Below are 20,303 nucleotides of genomic sequence, written 5' to 3' on the forward strand. Positions count from 1 at the left end.
TGTCTGGAGGAGATATAATTGAAGTATTGTACACGTACCCGGCTACTTTCAACAGCCTTTGCTGCACTGATATTTTTCCCTCCATTTTTCTTTTTATTTTATTTTTTTGCTGGAAGTTCCGTCAATACCCGCCAGCCTTTAAGAGACATCAAGCAGCCAGGCTTCTTGGCTTGTAGTCACACTGTCCTGAACGCGCCCGATCATATCAGATTTCGGAAGCTAAATGGGGCATGGCCTGGTCAGTACTTGGATGTGTGACCTCCTGAAAATACCAGGTGCTGCAAGCTTTTTACGTCTCCTGGGTAACTTCATCGTAGCTCTTAATACTCTCTTTCTGTCTCCAGGAGATATAATTGAAGAATTGTACACGTACCCGGCTACTTTCAACACCCTTTGCTGCACTGGTATATTTCCCTCTATTTTTCTTTTTTTTTTTGCTGGCAGTTCCGTCAATACCCGCCAGCCTTTAAGAGACATCATGCAGCCAGGCATCTCGGCTTGCGGCCACACCGTCCTGAACGCGCCCGATCTCGTCAGATCTCGGAAGATAAACGGGGCAGGACCTGGTCAGTACTTGAATGTGAGACCTCCTGGAAATACCTGGTGCTGCAAGCTTTTACGTCTCCTGGGTAACTTTATCGTAGCTCGTAATACTCTCTATCTGTCTGGAGGAGATATAATTGAAGAATTGTACACGTACCCGGCTACCTTCAACACGCTTTGCTGCACTGATATTTGTCCCTCCATTTTTCTTTTTTCTTTTGTTTTTTGCTGGAAGTTCCATCAATACCCTCCAGCCTTTAAGAGACATCATGCAGCCAGGCCTCTTGGCTTGAGGCCACACCGTCCTGAAGACGCAAGATCTCATCAGATCTCGGAAGAAAAACTGGGCAGGGCCTGGTCAGTAATTGGATGGGTGACCTCCTGGAAATACCAGGTGCTGAATGCTTTTTACATCTCCTGGGTAACTTCATCGTAGCTCTTAATACTCTCATTCAGTCTGGAGGAGATATAATTGAAGAATTGTACATGTACCCGGCTACTTTCAACACCCTGTCCTGCACTGATAATTTTCCCTCCATTTTTCTATTTATTTATTTTTTATTTTTTGCTGGAAGTTCCGTCAATACCCGCCAGCCTTTAAGAGACATCATGCAGCCCGGCCTCTTGGCTTGCGGCCACACCGTCCTGAACACGTCCGATCTCATCAGATCTCGGAAGCTAAACGGGGCAGGGCCTCGTCAGTACTTGGATGGGAGACCTCCTGGAAATACCTGGTGCTGCAAGCCTTTTACGTCTCCTGGGAAACTTCATCGTAGCTCTTAATACTCTCTATCTGTCTGGAGGAGATATAATTGAAGTATTGTACACGTACCCGGCTACTTTCAACAGCCTTTGCTGCACTGATATTTTTCCCTCCATTTTCCATTTTTTTTTTTTTTTTTTTTTTGCTGGAAGTTCCGTCAATACCCGCCAGCCTTTAAGAGACATCAAGCAGCCAGGCTTCTTGGCTTGCGGCCACACCGTCCTGAACGCGCCCGATCTCATCAGATCTCGGAAGCTAACGGGGCAGGGCCTGGTCAGTACTTGGATGGGAGACCTCCTAGAAATACCAGGTGCTGCAAGCTTTTTACGTCTCCTGGGTAACTTCATCGTAGCTCTTAATACTCTCTTTCTGTCTCCAGGAGATATAATTGAAGAATTGTACACGTACCCGGCTACTTTCAACACCCTTTGCTGCACTGGTATATTTCCCTCTATTTTTCTTTTTTTTTTTGCTGGCAGTTCCGTCAATACCCGCCAGCCTTTAAGAGACATCATGCAGCCAGGCATCTCGGCTTGCGGCCACACCATCCTGAACGCGCCCGATCTCGTCAGATCTCGGAAGCTAAACGGGGCAGGACCTGGTCAGTACTTGGATGGGAGACCTCCTAGAAATACCAGGTGCTGAAAGCTTTTTACGTCTCCTGGGTAACTTCATCGTAGCTCTTAATACTCTCTTTCTGTCTCCAGGAGATATAATTGAAGAATTGTACACGTACCCAGCTACTGTCAACACCCTTTGCTGCACTGATATTTTTCCATCCATTTTTCTTTTTTTTTTTTTTTTTTTTTTTTTTTGCTGGAAGTTCCGTCAATACCCGCCAACCTTTAAGAGACATCATGCAGCCAGGCCTCTTGGCTTGAGGCCACACCGTCCTGAAGACGCAAGATCTCGTCAGATCTCGGAAGAAAAACTGGGCAGGGCCTGGTCAGTAATTGGATGGGTGACCTCCTGGAAATACCAGGTGCTGAAAGCTTTTTACATCTCCTGGGTAACATCAGCGTAGCTCTTAATACTCTCATTCAGTCTGGAGGAGATATAATTGAAGAATTGTACATGTACCCGGCTACTTTCAACACCCTGTCCTGCACTGATATTTTTCCCTCCATTTTTCTATTTATTTATTTTTTATTTTTTGCTGGAAGTTCCGTCAATACCCGCCAGCCTTTAAGAGACATCATGCAGCCCGGCCTCTTGGCTTGCGGCCACACCGTCCTGATCGCGCCCGATCTTGCCCGATCTTGCCCGATCTTGTCAGATCTCGGAAGCTAAACGGGGCAGGACCTGGTCAGTACTTGAATGTGAGACCTCCTGGAAATACCTGGTGCTGCAAGCTTTTACGTCTCCTGGGTAACTTTATCGTAGCTCTTAATTCTCTCTTTCTGTCTGGAGGAGATATAATTGAAGTATTGTACACGTACCCAGCTACTGTCAACACCCTTTGCTGCACTGATATTTTTCCATCCATTTTTCTTTTTTTTTTTTTTTTTTTTTTTTTTTGCTGGCAGTTCCGTCAATATCCGCCAGCCTTTAAGAGACATCATGCAACCAGGCCTCTCGGCTTGCGGACACACAGTCCTGAATGAGCCCGATGTCAGAAGATCTCGGAAGCTAAACGGGGCAGGACCTGGTCAGTACTTAAATGTGAGACCTCCTGGAAATACCAGGTGCTGCCAGCTTTTTACGTCTCCTGGGGAACTTCATCGTAGCTCTTAATACTCTCTTTCAGTCTGGAGAAGATATAATTGAAGAATTGTACACGTACCCAGCTACTGTCAACACCCTTTGCTGCACTGATATTTTTCCCTCCATTTTTCTTTTTTTTTTTGCTGGAAATTCCGTCAATACCCGCCAACCTTTAGGAGACATCATGCAGCCAGGCCTTTCGGCTTGTGGCCACACAGTCCTGAATGCGCCCGATCTCGTCAGATCTCGGAAGCTAAACGGGGCAGGACCTGGTCAGTACTTGGATGGGAGACCTCCTAGAAATACCAGGTGCTGCAAGCTTTTTACGTCTCCTGGGTAACTTCATCGTAGCTCTTAATACTCTCTTTCTGTCTCCAGGAGATATAATTGAAGAATTGTACACGTACCCGGCTACTTTCAACACCCTTTCCTGCACTGATATTTTTCCCTCCATTTTTCTATTTTTTTTTTTTTTTTGCTGGAAATTCCGTCAATACCCGCTAGCCTTTAAGAGACATCATGCAGCCAGGCATCTCGGCTTGCGGCCACACCATCCTGAACTCGCCCGATCTCGTCAGATCTTGGAAGCTAAACGGGGCAGGACCTGGTCGGTACATGAATGTGAGACCTCCTGGAAATACCTGGTGCTGCAAGCTTTTACGTCTCCTGGGTAACTTTATCGTAGCTCTTAATACTCTCTATCTGTCTGGAGGAGATATAATTGAAGTATTGTACACGTACCCAGCTACTGTCAACACCCTTTGCTGCACTGATATTTTTCCATCCATTTTTCTTTTTTTTTTTTTTTTTTTGCTGGAAGTTCCGTCAATACCCGCCAACCTTTAAGAGACATCATGCAGCCAGGCCTCTTGGCTTGCAGCCACACCATCCTGAACGTGCCTGATCTCGTCAGATCTCGGAAGCTAAACGGGGCAGGGCCTGATCAGAACTTGGATGGGAGACCTCCAGGAAATACCTGGTGCTGCAAGCTTTTTACGTCTCCTGGGTAACTTCATCGTAGCTCTTAATACTCTCTATCTGTCTGGAGGTGTTATAATTGAGGAATTGTACACGTACCCGGCTACTTTCAATAGCCTTTGCTGCACTGGTATTTTTCCCTCTATTTTTCTTTTTTTTATTTGCTGGCAGTTCCGTCAATACCCGCCAGCCTTTAAGAGATATCATGCAGCCACGCGTCTCGGCTTGCGGCCACACCATCCTGAACGCGCCCGATCTCGTCAGATCTCGGAAGCTAAACGGGGCAGGACCTGGTCAGTACTAGAATGTGAGACCTCCTGGAAATACCTGGTGCTGTAAGCTTTTACGTCTCCTGGGTAACTTTATCGTAGCTCTTAATTCTCTCTTTCTGTCTGGAGGAGATATAATTGAAGTATTGTACACGTACCCAGCTACTGTCAACACCCTTTGCTGCACTGATATTTTTCCATCCATTTTTCTTTTTTTTTTTTTTTTTTTTTTTTTTTGCTGGCAGTTCCGTCAATATCCGCCAGCCTTTAAGAGACATCATGCAACCAGGCCTCTCGGCTTGCTGACACACAGTCCTGAATGAGCCCGATGTCAGAAGATCTCGGAAGCTAAACGGGGCAGGGTTTGGTCAGTACTTGGATGGGAGACCTCCTAGAAATACCAGGTGCTGCAAGATTTTTATGTTTCCTGGGTAACTTCATCGTAGCTCTTAATACTCTCTTTCTGTCTCCAGGAGATATAATTGAAGAATTGTACACGTACCAGGCTACTTTCAACACCCTTTGCTGCACTGGTATATTTCCCTCTATTTTTCTTTTTTTTTTTGCTGGCAGTTCCGTCAATACCCGCCAGCCTTTAAGAGACATCATGCAGCCAGGAATCTCGGCTTGCGGCCACACCATCCTGTGGCCACACCGTCCTGAATGCGCCCGATCTCGTCAGATCTCGGAAGCTAAACGGGGCAGGGCCTGGTCAGTACTTGGATGGGAGACCTCCTAGAAATACCAGGTGCTGCAAGCTTTTTACGTCTCCTGGGTAACTTCATCGTAGCTCTTAATACTCTCTTTCTGTCTCCAGGAGATATAATTGAAGAATTGTACACGTACCCGGCTACTTTCAACACCCTTTCCTGCACTGATATTTTTCCCTCCATTTTTCTATTTTTTTTTTTTTTTTTTTGCTGGAAATTCCGTCAATACCCGCCAGCCTTTAAGAGACATCATGCAGCCAGGCATCTCGGCTTGCGGCCACACCATCCTGAACTCGCCCGATCTCGTCAGATCTTGGAAGCTAAACGGGGCAGGACCTGGTCGGTACATGAATGTGAGACCTCCTGGAAATACCTGGTGCTGCAAGCTTTTACGTCTCCTGGGTAACTTCATCGTAGCTCTTAATACTCTCTTTCTGTCTCCAGGAGATATAATTGAAGAATTGTACACGTACCCGGCTACTTTCAACACCCTTTCCTGCACTGATATTTTTCCCTCCATTTTTCTATTTTTTTTTTTTTTTTTTTGCTGGAAATTCCGTCAATACCCGCCAGCCTTTAAGAGACATCATGCAGCCAGGCATCTCGGCTTGCGGCCACACCATCCTGAACTCGCCCGATCTCGTCAGATCTTGGAAGCTAAACGGGGCAGGACCTGGTCGGTACATGAATGTGAGACCTCCTGGAAATACCTGGTGCTGCAAGCTTTTACGTCTCCTGGGTAACTTTATCGTAGCTCTTAATACTCTCTATCTGTCTGGAGGAGATATAATTGAAGTATTGTACACGTACCCAGCTACTGTCAACACCCTTTGCTGCACTGATATTTTTCCATCCATTTTTCTTTTTTCTTTTTTTATTTTTTATTTTTGCTGGAAGTTCCGTCAATACCCGCCAACCTTTAAGAGACATCATGCAGCCAGGCCTCTCGGCTTGAGGCCACACCGTCCTGAAGACGCAAGATCTCGTCAGATCTCGGAAGAAAAACTGGGCAGGGCCTGGTCAGTAATTGGATGGGTGACCTCCTGGAAATACCAGGTGCTGAAAGCTTTTTACATCTCCTGGGTAACTTCAGCGTAGCTCTTAATACTCTCATTCAGGCTGGAGGAGATATAATTGAAGAATTGTACATGTACCCGGCTACTTTCAACACCCTGTCCTGCACTGATATTTTTCCCTCCATTTTTCTATTTATTTATTTTTTATTTTTTACTGGAAGCTCCGTCAATACCCGCCAGCCTTTAAGAGACATCATGCAGCCCGGCCTCTTGGCTTGCGGCCACACCGTCCTGAACGCGCCCGATCTTGCCCGATCTTGCCCGATCTTGTCAGATCTCAGAAGCTAAACGGGGCAGGACCTGGTCAGTACTTAAATGTGAGACCTCCTGGAAATACCAGGTGCTGCCAGCTTTTTACGTCTCCTGGGGAACTTCATCGTAGCTCTTAATACTCTCTTTCAGTCTGGAGAAGATATAATTGAAGAATTGTACACGTACCCGGCTACTTTCAACACCCTTTGCTGCACTGGTATTTTTCCCTCTATTTTTCTTTTTTTTTTTCGCTGGCAGTTCCTTCAATACCCGCCAGCCTTTAAGAGACATCATGCAGCCAGGCATCTCGGCTTGCGGCCACACCATCCTGAACGCGCCCGATCTCATCAGATCTCGGAAGCTATTCGGGGCAGGGCCTGGTCAGTACTTTGATGGGAGACCTCCTGGAAATACCAGGTCCTGCAAGCTTTTTACGTCTCCTGGGTAACTTCATCGTAGCTCTTAATACTCTCTTTCTGTCTCCAGGAGATATAATTGAAGAATTGTACACGTACCCGGCTACTTTCAACATCCTTTCCTGCACTGATATTTTTCCCTCCATTTTTCTTTTTTTTTTTTTTTTTTTTTGCTGGAAATTCCGTCAATACCCGCCAGCCTTTAAGAGACATCATGCAGCCAGACATCTCGGCTTGCGGCCACACCGTCCTGAACGCGCCCGATCTTGTCAGATCTCGGAAGCTAAACGGGGCAGGACCTGGTCAGTACATGAATGTGAGACCTCCTGGAAATACCTGGTGCTGCAAGCTTTTACGTCTCCTGGGTAACTTTATCGTAGCTCTTAATACTCTCTCTCTGTCTGGAGGAGATATAATTGAAGTATTGTACACGTACCCAGCTACTGTCAACACCCTTTGCTGCACTGATATTTTTCCATCCATTTTTTTTTTTTTTTTTTTGCTGGAAGTTCCGTCAATACCCGCCAACCTTTAAGAGACATCATGCAGCCAGGCCTCTCGGCTTGCGGCCACACCGTCCTGAAGACGCAAGATCTCGTCAGATCTCGGAAGAAAAACTGGGCAGGGCCTGGTCAGTAATTGGATGGGTGACCTCCTGGAAATACCAGGTGCTGAAAGCTTTTTACATCTCCTGGGTAACTTCAGCGTAGCTCTTAATACTCTCATTCAGTCTGGAGGAGATATAATTGAAGAATTGTACATGTACCCGGCTACTTTCAACACCCTGTCCTGCACTGATATTTTTCCCTCCATTTTTCTATTTATTTATTTTTTATTTTTTACTGGAAGTTCCGTCAATACCCGCCAGCCTTTAAGAGACATCATGCAGCCCGGCCTCTTGGCTTGCGGCCACACCGTCCTGAACGCGCCCGATCTCGTCAGATCTCGGAAGCTAAACGGGGCAGGACCTGGTCAGTACTTAAATGTGAGACCTCCTGGAAATACCAGGTGCTGCCAGCTTTTTACGTCTCCTGGGGAACTTCATCGTAGCTCTTAATACTCTCTTTCAGTCTGGAGAAGATATAATTGAAGAATTGTACACGTACCCGGCTACTTTCAACACCCTTTCCTGCACTGATATTTTTCCCTCCATTTTTCTATTTTTCTTTTTTTTTTTGCTGGCAGTTCCGTCAATACCCGCCAACCTTTAAGAAACATCATGCAGCCAGGCCTCTTGGCTTGAGGCCACACCGTCCTGAAGACGCAAGATCTCGTCAGATATCGGAAGAAAAACTGGGCAGGGCCTGGTCAGTAATTGGATGGGTGACCTCCTGGAAATACCAGGTGCTGAAAGCTTTTTACATCTCCTGGGTAACTTCAGCGTAGCTCTTAATACTCTCATTCAGTCTGGAGGAGATATAATTGAAGAATTGTACATGTACCCGGCTACTTTCAACACCCTGTCCTGCACTGATATTTTTCCCTCCATTTTTCTATTTATTTATTTTTTATTTTTTGCTGGAAGTTCCGTCAATACCCGCCAGCCTTTAAGAGACGTCATGCAGCCAGGCATCTCGGCTTGCGGCCACACCTTCCTGAACGCGCCCGATCTCGTCAGATCTCGGAAGCTAACGGGGCAGGGCCTGGTCAGTACTTGGATGGGAGACCTCCTAGAAATACCAGGTGCTGCAAGCTTTTTACGTCTCCTGGGTAACTTCATCATAGCTCTTAATACTCTCTTTCAGTCTGTAGGAGATATTATTGAAGAATTGTACACGTACCCGGCTACTTTCAAAACCCTTTGCTGCACTGATATTTTTCCCTCCATTTTTCTTTTTTCTTTTTTTTTTTGCTGGAAGTTCCGTCAATACCCGCCAGCCTTAAAGAGACATCATGCAGCTGGGCCTCTCGGCTTTCGGCCACACCGTCCTGAACGCGCATGATATCGTCAGATCTCGGAAGCTTAACGGGGCAGGACCTGGTCAGTACTTGAATGTGAGACCTCCTGGAAATACCAAGTGCTGCAAGCTTTTACGTCTCCTGGGTAACTTTATCGTAGCTCCTAATACTCTCTTTCAGTCTGCAGGAGATATAATTGAAGAATTGTACACGTACCCGGCTACTTTCAACACCCTTTCCTGCACTGATATTTTTCTCTCCATTTTTCTATTTTTTTTTTTTTTTTTTTTGCTGGAAGTTCCGTCAATACCCGCCAACCTTTAGGAGACATCATGCAGCCAGGCCTTTCGGCTTGTGGCCACATCGTCCTGAATGCGCCTGATCTCGTCAGATCTCGGAAGCTAAACGGGGCAGGGCCTGGTCAGTACTTGGATGGGAGACCTCCTAGAAATACCAAGTGCTGCAAGCTTTTTACGTCTCCTGGGTAACTTCATCGTAGCTCTTAATACTCTCTTTCTGTCTCCAGGAGATATAATTGAAGAATTGTACACGTACCCGGCTACTTTCAACACCCTTTCCTGCACTGATATTTTTCCCTCCATTTTTCTATTTTTCTTTTTTTTTTTGCTGGCAGTTCCGTCAATACCCGCCAACCTTTAAGAGACATCATGCAGCCAGGCCTCTTGGCTTGAGGCCACACCGTCCTGAAGACGCAAGATCTCGTCAGATATCGGAAGAAAAACTGGGCAGGGCCTGGTCAGTAATTTGATGGGTGACCTCCTGGAAATACCAGGTGCTGAAAGCTTTTTACATCTCCTGGGTAACTTCAGCGTAGCTCTTAATACTCTCATTCAGTCTGGAGGAGATATAATTGAAGAATTGTACATGTACCCGGCTACTTTCAACACCCTGTCCTGCACTGATATTTTTCCCTCCATTTTTCTATTTATTTATTTTTTATTTTTTGCTGGAAGTTCCGTCAATACCCGCCAGCCTTTAAGAGACGTCATGCAGCCAGGCATCTTGGCTTGCGGCCACACCTTCCTGAACGCGTCCGATCTCGTCAGATCTCGGAAGCTAACCGGGGCAGGGCCTGGTCAGTACTTGGATGGGAGACCTCCTAGAAATACCAGGTGCTGCAAGCTTTTTACGTCTCCTGGGTAACTTCATCATAGCTCTTAATACTCTCTTTCAGTCTGTAGGAGATATTATTGAAGAATTGTACACGTACCCGGCTACTTTCAAAACCCTTTGCTGCACTGATATTTTTCCCTCCATTTTTCTTTTTTCTTTTTTTTTTTGCTGGAAGTTCCGTCAATACCCGCCAGCCTTAAAGAGACATCATGCAGCTGGGCCTCTCGGCTTTCGGCCACACCGTCCTGAATGCGCATGATATCGTCAGATCTCGGAAGCTAAACGGGGCAGGACCTGGTCAGTACTTGAATGTGAGACCTCCTGGAAATACCAGGTGCTGCAAGCTTTTACGTCTCCTGGGTAACTTTATCGTAGCTCTTAATACTCTCTTTCAGTCTGCAGGAGATATAATTGAAGAATTGTACACGTACCCGGCTACTTTCAACACCCTTCCTGCACTGATATTTTTCCCTCCATTTTTCTATTTTTGTTTTTTTTTCTTTTTGCTGGAAGTTCCGTCAATACCCGCCAACCTTTAAGAGACATCATGCAGCCTGGCCTTTCGGCTTGTGGCCACACCGTACTGAATGCACCCGATCTCGTCAGATCTCGGAAGCTAAACGGGGCAGGGCCTGGTCAGTACTTGGATGGGAGACCTCCTAGAAATACCAGGTGCTACAAGCTTTTTACGTCTCCTGGGTAACTTCATCGTAGCTCTTAATACTCTCTTTCTGTCTCCAGGAGATATAATTGAAGAATTGTACACGTACCCGGCTACTTTCAACACCCTTTGCTGCACTGGTATATTTCCCTCTATTTTTCTTTTTTTTTTTTGCTGGCAGTTCCGTCAATACCCGCCAGCCTTTAAGAGACATCATGCAGCCAGGCATCTCGGCTTGCGGCCACACCATCCTGAACTCGCCCGATCTCGTCAGATCTTGGAAGCTAAACGGGGCAGGACCTGGTCGGTACATGAATGTGAGACCTCCTGGAAATACCTGGTGCTGCAAGCTTTTACGTCTCCTGGGTAACTTTATCGTAGCTCTTAATACTCTCTATCTGTCTGGAGGAGATATAATTGAAGTATTGTACATGTACCCAGCTACTGTCAACACCATTTGCTGCACTGATATTTTTCCATCCATTTTTCTTTTTTTTTTTTTTTTTTTGCTGGAAGTTCCGTCAATACCCGCCAACCTTTAAGAGACATCATGCAGCCAGGCCTTTCGGCTTGTGGCCACACCGTCCTGAATGCGCCCGATCTCGTCAGATCTCGGAAGCTAAACGGGGCAGGACCTGGTCAGTACTTGGATGGGAGACCTCCTAGAAATACCAGGTGCTGCAAGCTTTTTACGTCTTCTGGGTAACTTCATCGTAGCTCTTAATACTCTCTTTCTGTTTCCAGGAGATATAATTGAAGAATTGTACACGTACCCGGCTACTTTCAACACCCTTTGCTGCACTGGTATATTTCCCTGTATTTTTCTTTTTTTTTTTTGCTGGCAGTTCCGTCAATACCCGCCAGCCTTTAAGAGACATCATGCAGCCAGGCATCTCGGTTTGCGGCCACACCATCCTGAACGCGCCCTATCTCGTCAGATCTCGGAAGCTAAACGGGGCAGGACCTGGTCAGTACATGAAAGTGAGACCTCCTGGAAATACCTAGTTCTGCAAGCTTTTACGTCTCCTGGGTAACTTTATCGTAGGTCTTAATACTCTCTCTCTGTCTGGAGGAGATATAATTGAAGTACTGTACACGTATCCAGCTACTGTCAACACCCTTTGCTGCACTGATATTTTTCCATCCATTTTTCTTTTTTCTTTTTTTTTTTTTTTTTTTTGCTGGAAGTTCCGTCAATACCCGCCAACCTTTAAGAGACATCATGCAGCCAGGCCTTTCGGCTTGTGGCCACACCGTCCTGAATGCGCCCGATCTCGTCAGATCTCGGAAGCTAAACGGGGCAGGGCCTGGTCAGTACTTGGATGGGAGACCTCCTAGAAATACCAGGTGCTGCAAGCCTTTTACGTCTCCTGGGTAACTTCATCGTAGCTCTTAATACTCTCTTTCTGTCTCCAGGAGATATAATTGAAGAATTGTACACGTACCCGGCTACTTTCAACACCCTTTCCTGCACTGATATTTTTCCCTCCATTTTTCTATTTTTCTTTTTTTTTTTGCTGGCAGTTCCGTCAATACCCGCCAACCTTTAAGAGACATCATGCAGCCAGGCCTCTTGGCTTGAGGCCACACCGTCCTGAAGACGCAAGATCTCGTCAGATATCGGAAGAAAAACTGGGCAGGGCCTGGTCAGTAATTTGATGGGTGACCTCCTGGAAATACCAGGTGCTGAAAGCTTTTTACATCTCCTGGGTAACTTCAGCGTAGCTCTTAATACTCTCATTCAGTCTGGAGGAGATATAATTGAAGAATTGTACATGTACCCGGCTACTTTCAACACCCTGTCCTGCACTGATATTTTTCCCTCCATTTTTCTATTTATTTATTTTTTATTTTTTGCTGGAAGTTCCGTCAATACCCGCCAGCCTTTAAGAGACGTCATGCAGCCAGGCATCTTGGCTTGCGGCCACACCTTCCTGAACGCGCCCGATCTCGTCAGATCTCGGAAGCTAACCGGGGCAGGGCCTGGTCAGTACTTGGATGGGAGACCTCCTAGAAATACCAGGTGCTGCAAGCTTTTTACGTCTCCTGGGTAACTTCATCATAGCTCTTAATACTCTCTTTCAGTCTGTAGGAGATATTATTGAAGAATTGTACACGTACCCGGCTACTTTCAAAACCCTTTGCTGCACTGATATTTTTCCCTCCATTTTTCTTTTTTCTTTTTTTTTTTGCTGGAAGTTCCGTCAATACCCGCCAGCCTTAAAGAGACATCATGCAGCTGGGCCTCTCGGCTTTCGGCCACACCGTCCTGAATGCGCATGATATCGTCAGATCTCGGAAGCTAAACGGGGCAGGACCTGGTCAGTACTTGAATGTGAGACCTCCTGGAAATACCAGGTGCTGCAAGCTTTTACGTCTCCTGGGTAACTTTATCGTAGCTCTTAATACTCTCTTTCAGTCTGCAGGAGATATAATTGAAGAATTGTACACGTACCCGGCTACTTTCAACACCCTTCCTGCACTGATATTTTTCCCTCCATTTTTCTATTTTTGTTTTTTTTTCTTTTTGCTGGAAGTTCCGTCAATACCCGCCAACCTTTAAGAGACATCATGCAGCCTGGCCTTTCGGCTTGTGGCCACACCGTACTGAATGCACCCGATCTCGTCAGATCTCGGAAGCTAAAAGGGGCAGGGCCTGGTCAGTACTTGGATGGGAGACCTCCTAGAAATACCAGGTGCTACAAGCTTTTTACGTCTCCTGGGTAACTTCATCGTAGCTCTTAATACTCTCTTTCTGTCTCCAGGAGATATAATTGAAGAATTGTACACGTACCCGGCTACTTTCAACACCCTTTGCTGCACTGGTATATTTCCCTCTATTTTTCTTTTTTTTTTTTGCTGGCAGTTCCGTCAATACCCGCCAGCCTTTAAGAGACATCATGCAGCCAGGCATCTCGGCTTGCGGCCACACCATCCTGAACTCGCCCGATCTCGTCAGATCTTGGAAGCTAAACGGGGCAGGACCTGGTCGGTACATGAATGTGAGACCTCCTGGAAATACCTGGTGCTGCAAGCTTTTACGTCTCCTGGGTAACTTTATCGTAGCTCTTAATACTCTCTTTCAGTCTGCAGGAGATATAAATGAAGAATTGTACACGTACCTTGCTACTTTCAACACCCTTTCCTGCACTGATATTTTTCCCTCCATTTTTCTATTTTTTTTTTTTTTTTTTTGCTGGAAATTCCGTCAATACCCGCCAGCCTTTAAGAGACTTCATGCAGCCAGGCATCTCGGCTTGCGGCCACACCGTCCTGAACGCGCCCGATCTCGTCAGATCTCGGAAGCTAAACGGGGCAGGACCTGGTCAGTACATGAATGTGAGACCTCCTGGAAATACCTGGTGCTGCAAGCTTTTACGTCTCCTGGGTAACTTTATCGTAGCTCTTAATACTCTCTATCTGTCTGGAGGAGATATAATTGAAGTATTGTACATGTACCCAGCTACTGTCAACACCATTTGCTGCACTGATATTTTTCCATCCATTTTTCTTTTTTTTTTTTTTTTTTTGCTGGAAGTTCCGTCAATACCCGCCAACCTTTAAGAGACATCATGCAGCCAGGCCTTTCGGCTTGTGGCCACACCGTCCTGAATGCGCCCGATCTCGTCAGATCTCGGAAGCTAAACGGGGCAGGGCCTGGTCAGTACTTGGATGGGAGACCTCCTAGAAATACCAGGTGCTGCAAGCTTTTTACGTCTTCTGGGTAACTTCATCGTAGCTCTTAATACTCTCTTTCTGTTTCCAGGAGATATAATTGAAGAATTGTACACGTACCCGGCTACTTTCAACACCCTTTGCTGCACTGGTATATTTCCCTGTATTTTTCTTTTTTTTTTTTTGCTGGCAGTTCCGTCAATACCCGCCAGCCTTTAAGAGACATCATGCAGCCAGGCATCTCGGTTTGCGGCCACACCATCCTGAACGCGCCCTATCTCGTCAGATCTCGGAAGCTAAACGGGGCAGGACCTGGTCAGTACATGAAAGTGAGACCTCCTGGAAATACCTAGTTATGCAAGCTTTTACGTCTCCTGGGTAACTTTATCGTAGGTCTTAATACTCTCTCTCTGTCTGGAGGAGATATAATTGAAGTACTGTACACGTATCCAGCTACTGTCAACACCCTTTGCTGCACTGATATTTTTCCATCCATTTTTCTTTTTTCTTTTTTTTTTTTTTTTTTTTGCTGGAAGTTCCGTCAATACCCGCCAACCTTTAAGAGACATCATGCAGCCAGGCCCTTCGGCTTGTGGCCACACCGTCCTGAATGCGCCCGATCTCGTCAGATCTCGGAAGCTAAACGGGGCAGGGCCTGGTCAGTACTTGGATGGGAGACCTCCTAGAAATACCAGGTGCTGCAAGCTTTTTACGTCTCCTGGGTAACTTCATCGTAGCTCTTAATACTCTCTTTCTGTCTCCAGGAGATATAATTGAAGAATTGTACACGTACCCGGCTACTTTCAACACCCTTTGCTGCACTGGTATATTTCCCTCTATTTTTCTTTTTTTTTTTTGCTGGCAGTTCCGTCAATACCCGCCAGCCTTTAAGAGACATCATGCAGCCAGGCATCTCGGCTTGCGGCCACACCATCCTGAACGCGCCCTATCTCGTCAGATCTCGGAAGCTAAACGGGGCAGGACCTGGTCAGTACTTGAAAGTGAGACCTCCTGGAAATACCTAGTTCTGCAAGCTTTTACGTCTCCTGGGTAACTTTATCGTAGCTCTTAATACTCTCTCTCTGTCTGGAGGAGATATAATTGAAGTACTGTACACGTATCCAGCTACTGTCAACACCCTTTGCTGCACTGATATTTTTCCATCCATTTTTCTTTTTTCTTTTTTTCTTTTTTTTTTTGCTGGAAGTTCATTCAATACCCGCCAACCTTTAAGAGACATCATGCAGCCAGGCCTTTCGGCTTGTGGCCACACCGTCCTGAATGCGCCCGATCTCGTCAGATCTCGGAAGCTAAACGGGGCAGGGCCTGGTCAGTACTTGGATGGGAGACCTCCTAGAAATACCAGGTGCTGCAAGCTTTTTACGTCTCCTGGGTAACTTCATCGTAGCTCTTAATACTCTCTTTCTGTCTCCAGGAGATATAATTGAAGAATTGTACACGTACCCGGCTACTTTCAACACCCTTTGCTGCACTGGTATATTTCCCTCTATTTTTCTTTTTTTTTTTGCTGGCAGTTCCGTCAATACCCACCAGCCTTTAAGAGACATCATGCAGCCAGGCATCTCGGCTTGCGGCCACACCATCCTGAACGCGCCCGATCTCGTCAGATCTCGGAAGCTAAACGCGGCAGGACCTGGTCAGTACATGAAAGTGAGACCTCCTGGAAATACCTAGTGCTGCAAGCTTTTACGTCTCCTGGGTAACTTTATCGTAGCTCTTAATACTCTCTCTCTGTCTGGAGGAGATATTATTGAAGAATTGTACACGTACCCGGCTACTTTCAAAACCCTTTGCTGCACTGATATTTTTCCCTCCATTTTTCTTTTTTCTTTTTTTTTTTGCTGGAAGTTCCGTCAATACCCGCCAGCCTTAAAGAGACATCATGCAGCTGGGCCTCTCGGCTTTCGGCCACACCGTCCTGAATGCGCATGATATCGTCAGATTTCGGAAGCTAAACGGGGCAGGACCTGGTCAGTACATGAATGTGAGACCTCCTGGAAATACCTGGTGCTGCAAGCTTTTACGTCTCCTGGGTAACTTTATCGTAGCTCTTAATACTCTCTATCTGTCTGGAGGAGATATAATTGAAGTATTGTACACGTACCCAGCTAAAGTCAACACCATTTGCTGCACTGATATTTTTCCATCCATTTTTCTTTTTTTTTTTTTTTTTTTGCTGGAAGTTCCGTCAATACCCGCCAACCTTTAAGAGACATCATGCAGCCAGGCCTTTCGGCTTGTGGCCACACCGTCCTGAATGCGCCCGATCTCGTCAGATCTCGGAAGCTAAACGGGGCAGGGCCTGGTCAGTACTTGGATGGGAGACCTCCTAGAAATACCAGGTGCTGCAAGCTTTTTACGTCTCCTGGGTAACTTCATCGTAGCTCTTAATACTCTCTTTCTGTCTCCAGGAGATATAATTGAAGAATTGTACACGTACCCGGCTACTTTCAACACCCTTTGCTGCACTGGTATATTTCCCTCTATTTTTCTTTTTTTTTTTTGCTGGCAGTTCCGTCAATACCCGCCAGCCTTTAAGAGACATCATGCAGCCAGGCATCTCGGCTTGCGGCCGCACCATCCTGAACGCGCCCTATCTCGTCAGATCTCGGAAGCTAAACGGGGCAGGACCTGGTCAGTACTTGAAAGTGAGACCTCCTGGAAATACCTAGTTCTGCAAGCTTTTACGTCTCCTGGGTAACTTTATCGTAGCTCTTAATACTCTCTCTCTGTCTGGAGGAGATATAATTGAAGTACTGTACACGTATCCAGCTACTGTCAACACCCTTTGCTGCACTGATATTTTTCCATCCATTTTTCTTTTTTCTTTTTTTCTTTTTTTTTTTTGCTGGAAGTTCCGTCAATACCCGCCAACCTTTAAGAGACATCATGCAGCCAGGCCTTTCGGCTTGTGGCCACACCGTCCTGAATGCGCCCGATCTCGTCAGATCTCGGAAGCTAAACGGGGCAGGGCCTGGTCAGTACTTGGATGGGAGACCTCCTAGAAATACCAGGTGCTGCAAGCTTTTTACGTCTCCTGGGTAACTTCATCGTAGCTCTTAATACTCTCTTTCTGTCTCCAGGAGATATAATTGAAGAATTGTACACGTACCCGGCTACTTTCAACACCCTTTGCTGCACTGATATTTCTCCCTCCATTTTTCTTTTTTTTTTTTTTTTTTTGCTGGAAGTTCCGTCAATACCCACCAGCCTAAAGAGACATCATGCAGCCGGGCCTCTTGGCTTTCGGCCACACCGTCCTGAACGCGCCCGATATCGTCAGATCTCGGAAGGTAAAAGGGGCAGGGCCTGGTCAGTACTTGGATGGGTGACCTCCTGGAAATGCCAGGTGCTGCAAGCTTTTACGTCTCCTGGGTAACTTCATCGTAGCTCTTAATACTCTCTTTCTGTCTGGAGGAGATATAATTGAAGAATTGTACACGTACCCGGCTACTTTCAAAACCCATTACTGCACTGATATTTTTCCCTCCATTTTTCTTTTTCTTTTTTTTCTTTTTTTTTTTTGCTGGAAGTTCCGTCAATACCCGCCAACCTTTAAGAGACATCATGCAGCCAGGCCTTTCGGCTTGTGGCCACACCGTCCTGAATGCGCCCGATCTTGTCAGATCTCGGAAGCTAAACGGGGCAGGGCCTGGTCAGTACTTGGATGGGAGACCTCCTAGAAATACCAGGTGCTGCAAGCTTTTTACGTCTCCTGGGTAACTTCATCGTAGCTCTTAATACTCTCTTTCTGTCTCCAGGAGATATAATTGAAGAATTGTACACGTACCCGGCTACTTTCAACACCCTTTGCTGCACTGATATTTCTCCCTCCATTTTTCTTTTTTTTTTTTTTTTTTTGCTGGAAGTTCCGTCAATACCCACCAGCCTAAAGAGACATCATGCAGCCGGGCCTCTTGGCTTTCGGCCACACCGTCCTGAACGCGCCCGATATCGTCAGATCTCGGAAGGTAAAAGGGGCAGGGCCTGGTCAGTACTTGGATGGGTGACCTCCTGGAAATGCCAGGTGCTGCAAGCTTTTTACGTCTCCTGGGTAACTTCATCGTAGCTCTTAATACTCTCTTTCTGTCTGGAGGAGATATAATTGAAGAATTGTACACGTACCCGGCTACTTTCAAAACCCATTACTGCACTGATATTTTTCCCTCCATTTTTCTTTTTCTTTTTTTTTTTTTTTTTTTTTGCTGGAAGTTCCGTCAATACCCGCCAACCTTTAAGAGACATCATGCAGCCAGGCCTCTCGGCTTGCGGCCACACCGTCCTGAATTCCCCCGATCTCGTCAGAACTCGGAAGCTAAACGGGGCATGGCTTGGTCAGTACTTGGATGGGAGACCTCCTAGAAATACCAGGTGCTGCAAGCTTTTTACGTCTCCTGGGTAACTTCATCGTAGCTCTTAATACTCTCTTTCTGTCTCCAGGAGATATAATTGAAGAATTGTACACGTACCCGGCTACTTTCAACACCCTTTGATGCACTGGTATATTTCCCTCTATTTTTCTTTTTTTTTTTTTGCTGGCAGTTCCGTCAATACCCGCCAACCTTTAAGAGACATCATGCAGCCAGGCCTTTCGGCTTGTGGCCACACCGTCCTGAATGCGCCTGATCTCGTCAGATCTCGGAAGCTAAACGGGGCAGGGCCTGGTCAGTACTTGGATGGGAGACCTCCTAGAAATACCAGGTGCTGCAAGCTGTTTACGTCTCCTGGGTAACTTCATCGTAGCTCTTAATACTCTCTCTCTGTCTGGAGGAGATATAATTGAAGTATTGTACATGTATCCAGCTACTGTCAACACCCTTTGCTGCCCTGATATTTTTCCATCCATTTTTCTTTTTTCTTTTTTTATATTTTTTTTTTGCTGGAAGTTCCGTCAATACCCGCCAACCTTTAAGAGACATCATGCAGCCAGGCCTTTCGGCTTGTGGCCACACCGTCCTGAATGCGCCTGATCTCGTCAGATCTCGGAAGCTAAACGGGGCAGGGCCTGGTCAGTACTTGGATGGGAGACCTCCTAGAAATACCAGGTGCTGCAAGCTTTTTACGTCTCCTGGGTAACTTCATCGTAGCTCTTAATACTCTCTCTCTGTCTGGAGGAGATATAATTGAAGTATTGTACACGTATCCAGCTACTGTCAACACCCTTTGCTGCACTGATATTTTTCCATCCATTTTTCTTTTTTCTTTTTTTATATTTTTTTTTTGCTGGAAGTTCCGTCAATACCCGCCAACCTTTAAGAGACATCATGCAGCCAGGCATCTCGGCTTGCGGCCACACCATCCTGAAGACGCAAGATCTCGTCAGATCTCGGAAGAAAAACTGGGCAGGGCCTGGTCAGTAATTGGATGGGTGACCTCCTGGAAATACCAGGTGCTGAAAGCTTTTTACATCTCCTGGGTAACTTCAGCGTAGCTCTTAATACTCTCATTCAGTCTGGAGGAGATATAATTGAAGAATTGTACATGTACCCGGCTACTTTCAACACCCTGTCCTGCACTGATATTTTTCCCTCCATTTTTCTATTTATTTATTTTTTATTTTTTGCTGGAAGTTCTGTCAATACCCGCCAGCCTTTAAGAGACATCATGCAGCCCGGCCTCTTGGCTTGTGGCCACACCGTCCTGAACACGCCCGATCTCGTCAGATCTCGGAAGCTAAACGGGGCAGGGCCTCGTCAGTACTTGGATGGGTGACCTCCTGGAAATACCAGGTGCTGCAAGCTTTTTACGTCTCCTGGGTAACTTCATCGTAGCTCTTAATACTCTCTTTCTGTCTCCAGGAGATATAATTGAAGAATTGTACACGTACCCGGCTACTTTCAACACCCTTTGCTGCACTGGTATATTTCCCTCTATTTTTCATTTTTTTTTTTGCTGGCAGTTCCGTCAATACCCGCCAGCCTTTAAGAGACATCATGCAGCCAGGCATCTCGGCTTGCGGCCACACCATCCTGAACGCGCCCGATCTCGTCAGATCTCGGAAGCTAAACGGGGCAGGACCTGGTCAGTACATGAAAGTGAGACCTCCTGGAAATACCTAGTTCTGCAAGCTTTTACGTCTCCTGGGTAACTTTATCGTAGCTCTTAATACTCTCTCTCTGTCTGGAGGAGATATAATTGAAGTATTGCACACGTATCCAGCTACTGTCAACACCCTTTGCTGCACTGATATTTTTCCATCCAT

The 20,303-nt window shown here is 46.2% G+C and overlaps 15 non-coding genes and 35 pseudogenes across 15 annotated transcripts; all 50 read left to right on the forward strand.

The window, feature by feature from the left end:
• The first annotated feature begins 168 nt into the window (after window positions 1-168).
• On the forward strand, window positions 169-287 carry LOC136744367 (uncharacterized; annotated as a pseudogene).
• Window positions 288-496: 209 nt separating this feature from the next.
• LOC136744207 (uncharacterized) lies at window positions 497-615 on the forward strand (annotated as a pseudogene).
• Window positions 616-830: 215 nt separating this feature from the next.
• LOC136744424 (uncharacterized) lies at window positions 831-949 on the forward strand (annotated as a pseudogene).
• Window positions 950-1,170: 221 nt separating this feature from the next.
• Window positions 1,171-1,289, forward strand: LOC136744152 (uncharacterized; annotated as a pseudogene).
• Window positions 1,290-1,510: 221 nt separating this feature from the next.
• On the forward strand, window positions 1,511-1,628 carry LOC136744124 (5S ribosomal RNA). Its single transcript, XR_010815926.1, has one exon. It is a non-coding gene; the product is annotated as a 5S ribosomal RNA (ribosomal RNA).
• Window positions 1,629-1,837: 209 nt separating this feature from the next.
• Window positions 1,838-1,956, forward strand: LOC136744184 (uncharacterized; annotated as a pseudogene).
• A 225-nt stretch (window positions 1,957-2,181) lies between these two features.
• Window positions 2,182-2,300, forward strand: LOC136744411 (uncharacterized; annotated as a pseudogene).
• A 221-nt stretch (window positions 2,301-2,521) lies between these two features.
• LOC136744394 (uncharacterized) lies at window positions 2,522-2,660 on the forward strand (annotated as a pseudogene).
• Window positions 2,661-3,212: 552 nt separating this feature from the next.
• Window positions 3,213-3,331, forward strand: LOC136744202 (uncharacterized; annotated as a pseudogene).
• A 216-nt stretch (window positions 3,332-3,547) lies between these two features.
• LOC136744352 (uncharacterized) lies at window positions 3,548-3,666 on the forward strand (annotated as a pseudogene).
• Window positions 3,667-3,882: 216 nt separating this feature from the next.
• LOC136744255 (uncharacterized) lies at window positions 3,883-4,001 on the forward strand (annotated as a pseudogene).
• A 210-nt stretch (window positions 4,002-4,211) lies between these two features.
• On the forward strand, window positions 4,212-4,330 carry LOC136744208 (uncharacterized; annotated as a pseudogene).
• Window positions 4,331-4,898: 568 nt separating this feature from the next.
• On the forward strand, window positions 4,899-5,017 carry LOC136744169 (uncharacterized; annotated as a pseudogene).
• Window positions 5,018-5,236: 219 nt separating this feature from the next.
• LOC136744353 (uncharacterized) lies at window positions 5,237-5,355 on the forward strand (annotated as a pseudogene).
• A 218-nt stretch (window positions 5,356-5,573) lies between these two features.
• Window positions 5,574-5,692, forward strand: LOC136744354 (uncharacterized; annotated as a pseudogene).
• A 224-nt stretch (window positions 5,693-5,916) lies between these two features.
• On the forward strand, window positions 5,917-6,035 carry LOC136744412 (uncharacterized; annotated as a pseudogene).
• Window positions 6,036-6,605: 570 nt separating this feature from the next.
• LOC136744190 (uncharacterized) lies at window positions 6,606-6,724 on the forward strand (annotated as a pseudogene).
• A 219-nt stretch (window positions 6,725-6,943) lies between these two features.
• LOC136744306 (uncharacterized) lies at window positions 6,944-7,062 on the forward strand (annotated as a pseudogene).
• Window positions 7,063-7,272: 210 nt separating this feature from the next.
• LOC136744358 (uncharacterized) lies at window positions 7,273-7,391 on the forward strand (annotated as a pseudogene).
• Window positions 7,392-7,612: 221 nt separating this feature from the next.
• LOC136744244 (uncharacterized) lies at window positions 7,613-7,731 on the forward strand (annotated as a pseudogene).
• Window positions 7,732-8,288: 557 nt separating this feature from the next.
• On the forward strand, window positions 8,289-8,406 carry LOC136744156 (uncharacterized; annotated as a pseudogene).
• Window positions 8,407-8,960: 554 nt separating this feature from the next.
• LOC136744229 (uncharacterized) lies at window positions 8,961-9,079 on the forward strand (annotated as a pseudogene).
• A 557-nt stretch (window positions 9,080-9,636) lies between these two features.
• Window positions 9,637-9,755, forward strand: LOC136744135 (5S ribosomal RNA). Its single transcript, XR_010815937.1, has one exon. It is a non-coding gene; the product is annotated as a 5S ribosomal RNA (ribosomal RNA).
• A 216-nt stretch (window positions 9,756-9,971) lies between these two features.
• Window positions 9,972-10,090, forward strand: LOC136744421 (uncharacterized; annotated as a pseudogene).
• Window positions 10,091-10,309: 219 nt separating this feature from the next.
• LOC136744456 (5S ribosomal RNA) lies at window positions 10,310-10,428 on the forward strand. Its single transcript, XR_010815986.1, has one exon. It is a non-coding gene; the product is annotated as a 5S ribosomal RNA (ribosomal RNA).
• Window positions 10,429-10,638: 210 nt separating this feature from the next.
• Window positions 10,639-10,757, forward strand: LOC136744355 (uncharacterized; annotated as a pseudogene).
• Window positions 10,758-10,973: 216 nt separating this feature from the next.
• Window positions 10,974-11,092, forward strand: LOC136744455 (5S ribosomal RNA). The gene has a single exon (XR_010815985.1). It is a non-coding gene; the product is annotated as a 5S ribosomal RNA (ribosomal RNA).
• A 553-nt stretch (window positions 11,093-11,645) lies between these two features.
• On the forward strand, window positions 11,646-11,764 carry LOC136744162 (5S ribosomal RNA). Its single transcript, XR_010815944.1, has one exon. It is a non-coding gene; the product is annotated as a 5S ribosomal RNA (ribosomal RNA).
• A 557-nt stretch (window positions 11,765-12,321) lies between these two features.
• LOC136744430 (5S ribosomal RNA) lies at window positions 12,322-12,440 on the forward strand. Its single transcript, XR_010815969.1, has one exon. It is a non-coding gene; the product is annotated as a 5S ribosomal RNA (ribosomal RNA).
• Window positions 12,441-12,656: 216 nt separating this feature from the next.
• LOC136744422 (uncharacterized) lies at window positions 12,657-12,775 on the forward strand (annotated as a pseudogene).
• Window positions 12,776-12,994: 219 nt separating this feature from the next.
• Window positions 12,995-13,113, forward strand: LOC136744181 (uncharacterized; annotated as a pseudogene).
• Window positions 13,114-13,323: 210 nt separating this feature from the next.
• Window positions 13,324-13,442, forward strand: LOC136744356 (uncharacterized; annotated as a pseudogene).
• A 218-nt stretch (window positions 13,443-13,660) lies between these two features.
• Window positions 13,661-13,779, forward strand: LOC136744235 (uncharacterized; annotated as a pseudogene).
• A 216-nt stretch (window positions 13,780-13,995) lies between these two features.
• LOC136744210 (5S ribosomal RNA) lies at window positions 13,996-14,114 on the forward strand. Its single transcript, XR_010815948.1, has one exon. It is a non-coding gene; the product is annotated as a 5S ribosomal RNA (ribosomal RNA).
• Window positions 14,115-14,668: 554 nt separating this feature from the next.
• On the forward strand, window positions 14,669-14,787 carry LOC136744222 (5S ribosomal RNA). Its single transcript, XR_010815949.1, has one exon. It is a non-coding gene; the product is annotated as a 5S ribosomal RNA (ribosomal RNA).
• Window positions 14,788-14,997: 210 nt separating this feature from the next.
• Window positions 14,998-15,116, forward strand: LOC136744417 (uncharacterized; annotated as a pseudogene).
• Window positions 15,117-15,339: 223 nt separating this feature from the next.
• LOC136744234 (5S ribosomal RNA) lies at window positions 15,340-15,458 on the forward strand. The gene has a single exon (XR_010815951.1). It is a non-coding gene; the product is annotated as a 5S ribosomal RNA (ribosomal RNA).
• Window positions 15,459-15,667: 209 nt separating this feature from the next.
• LOC136744383 (uncharacterized) lies at window positions 15,668-15,786 on the forward strand (annotated as a pseudogene).
• Window positions 15,787-16,336: 550 nt separating this feature from the next.
• Window positions 16,337-16,455, forward strand: LOC136744245 (5S ribosomal RNA). Its single transcript, XR_010815952.1, has one exon. It is a non-coding gene; the product is annotated as a 5S ribosomal RNA (ribosomal RNA).
• A 210-nt stretch (window positions 16,456-16,665) lies between these two features.
• LOC136744438 (uncharacterized) lies at window positions 16,666-16,784 on the forward strand (annotated as a pseudogene).
• Window positions 16,785-17,008: 224 nt separating this feature from the next.
• On the forward strand, window positions 17,009-17,127 carry LOC136744256 (5S ribosomal RNA). The gene has a single exon (XR_010815953.1). It is a non-coding gene; the product is annotated as a 5S ribosomal RNA (ribosomal RNA).
• A 216-nt stretch (window positions 17,128-17,343) lies between these two features.
• On the forward strand, window positions 17,344-17,462 carry LOC136744329 (uncharacterized; annotated as a pseudogene).
• Window positions 17,463-17,686: 224 nt separating this feature from the next.
• LOC136744128 (5S ribosomal RNA) lies at window positions 17,687-17,805 on the forward strand. The gene has a single exon (XR_010815930.1). It is a non-coding gene; the product is annotated as a 5S ribosomal RNA (ribosomal RNA).
• Window positions 17,806-18,021: 216 nt separating this feature from the next.
• On the forward strand, window positions 18,022-18,140 carry LOC136744330 (uncharacterized; annotated as a pseudogene).
• A 225-nt stretch (window positions 18,141-18,365) lies between these two features.
• LOC136744214 (uncharacterized) lies at window positions 18,366-18,484 on the forward strand (annotated as a pseudogene).
• A 211-nt stretch (window positions 18,485-18,695) lies between these two features.
• Window positions 18,696-18,814, forward strand: LOC136744458 (5S ribosomal RNA). Its single transcript, XR_010815989.1, has one exon. It is a non-coding gene; the product is annotated as a 5S ribosomal RNA (ribosomal RNA).
• A 225-nt stretch (window positions 18,815-19,039) lies between these two features.
• Window positions 19,040-19,158, forward strand: LOC136744459 (5S ribosomal RNA). The gene has a single exon (XR_010815990.1). It is a non-coding gene; the product is annotated as a 5S ribosomal RNA (ribosomal RNA).
• Window positions 19,159-19,383: 225 nt separating this feature from the next.
• On the forward strand, window positions 19,384-19,502 carry LOC136744345 (uncharacterized; annotated as a pseudogene).
• A 221-nt stretch (window positions 19,503-19,723) lies between these two features.
• On the forward strand, window positions 19,724-19,842 carry LOC136744133 (5S ribosomal RNA). Its single transcript, XR_010815935.1, has one exon. It is a non-coding gene; the product is annotated as a 5S ribosomal RNA (ribosomal RNA).
• Window positions 19,843-20,052: 210 nt separating this feature from the next.
• Window positions 20,053-20,171, forward strand: LOC136744395 (uncharacterized; annotated as a pseudogene).
• Window positions 20,172-20,303: the final 132 nt, after the last annotated feature.

Source organism: Amia ocellicauda, unplaced genomic scaffold (assembly GCF_036373705.1).
Source record: "Amia ocellicauda isolate fAmiCal2 unplaced genomic scaffold, fAmiCal2.hap1 HAP1_SCAFFOLD_83, whole genome shotgun sequence".
NCBI lineage: Eukaryota > Metazoa > Chordata > Actinopteri > Amiiformes > Amiidae > Amia > Amia ocellicauda.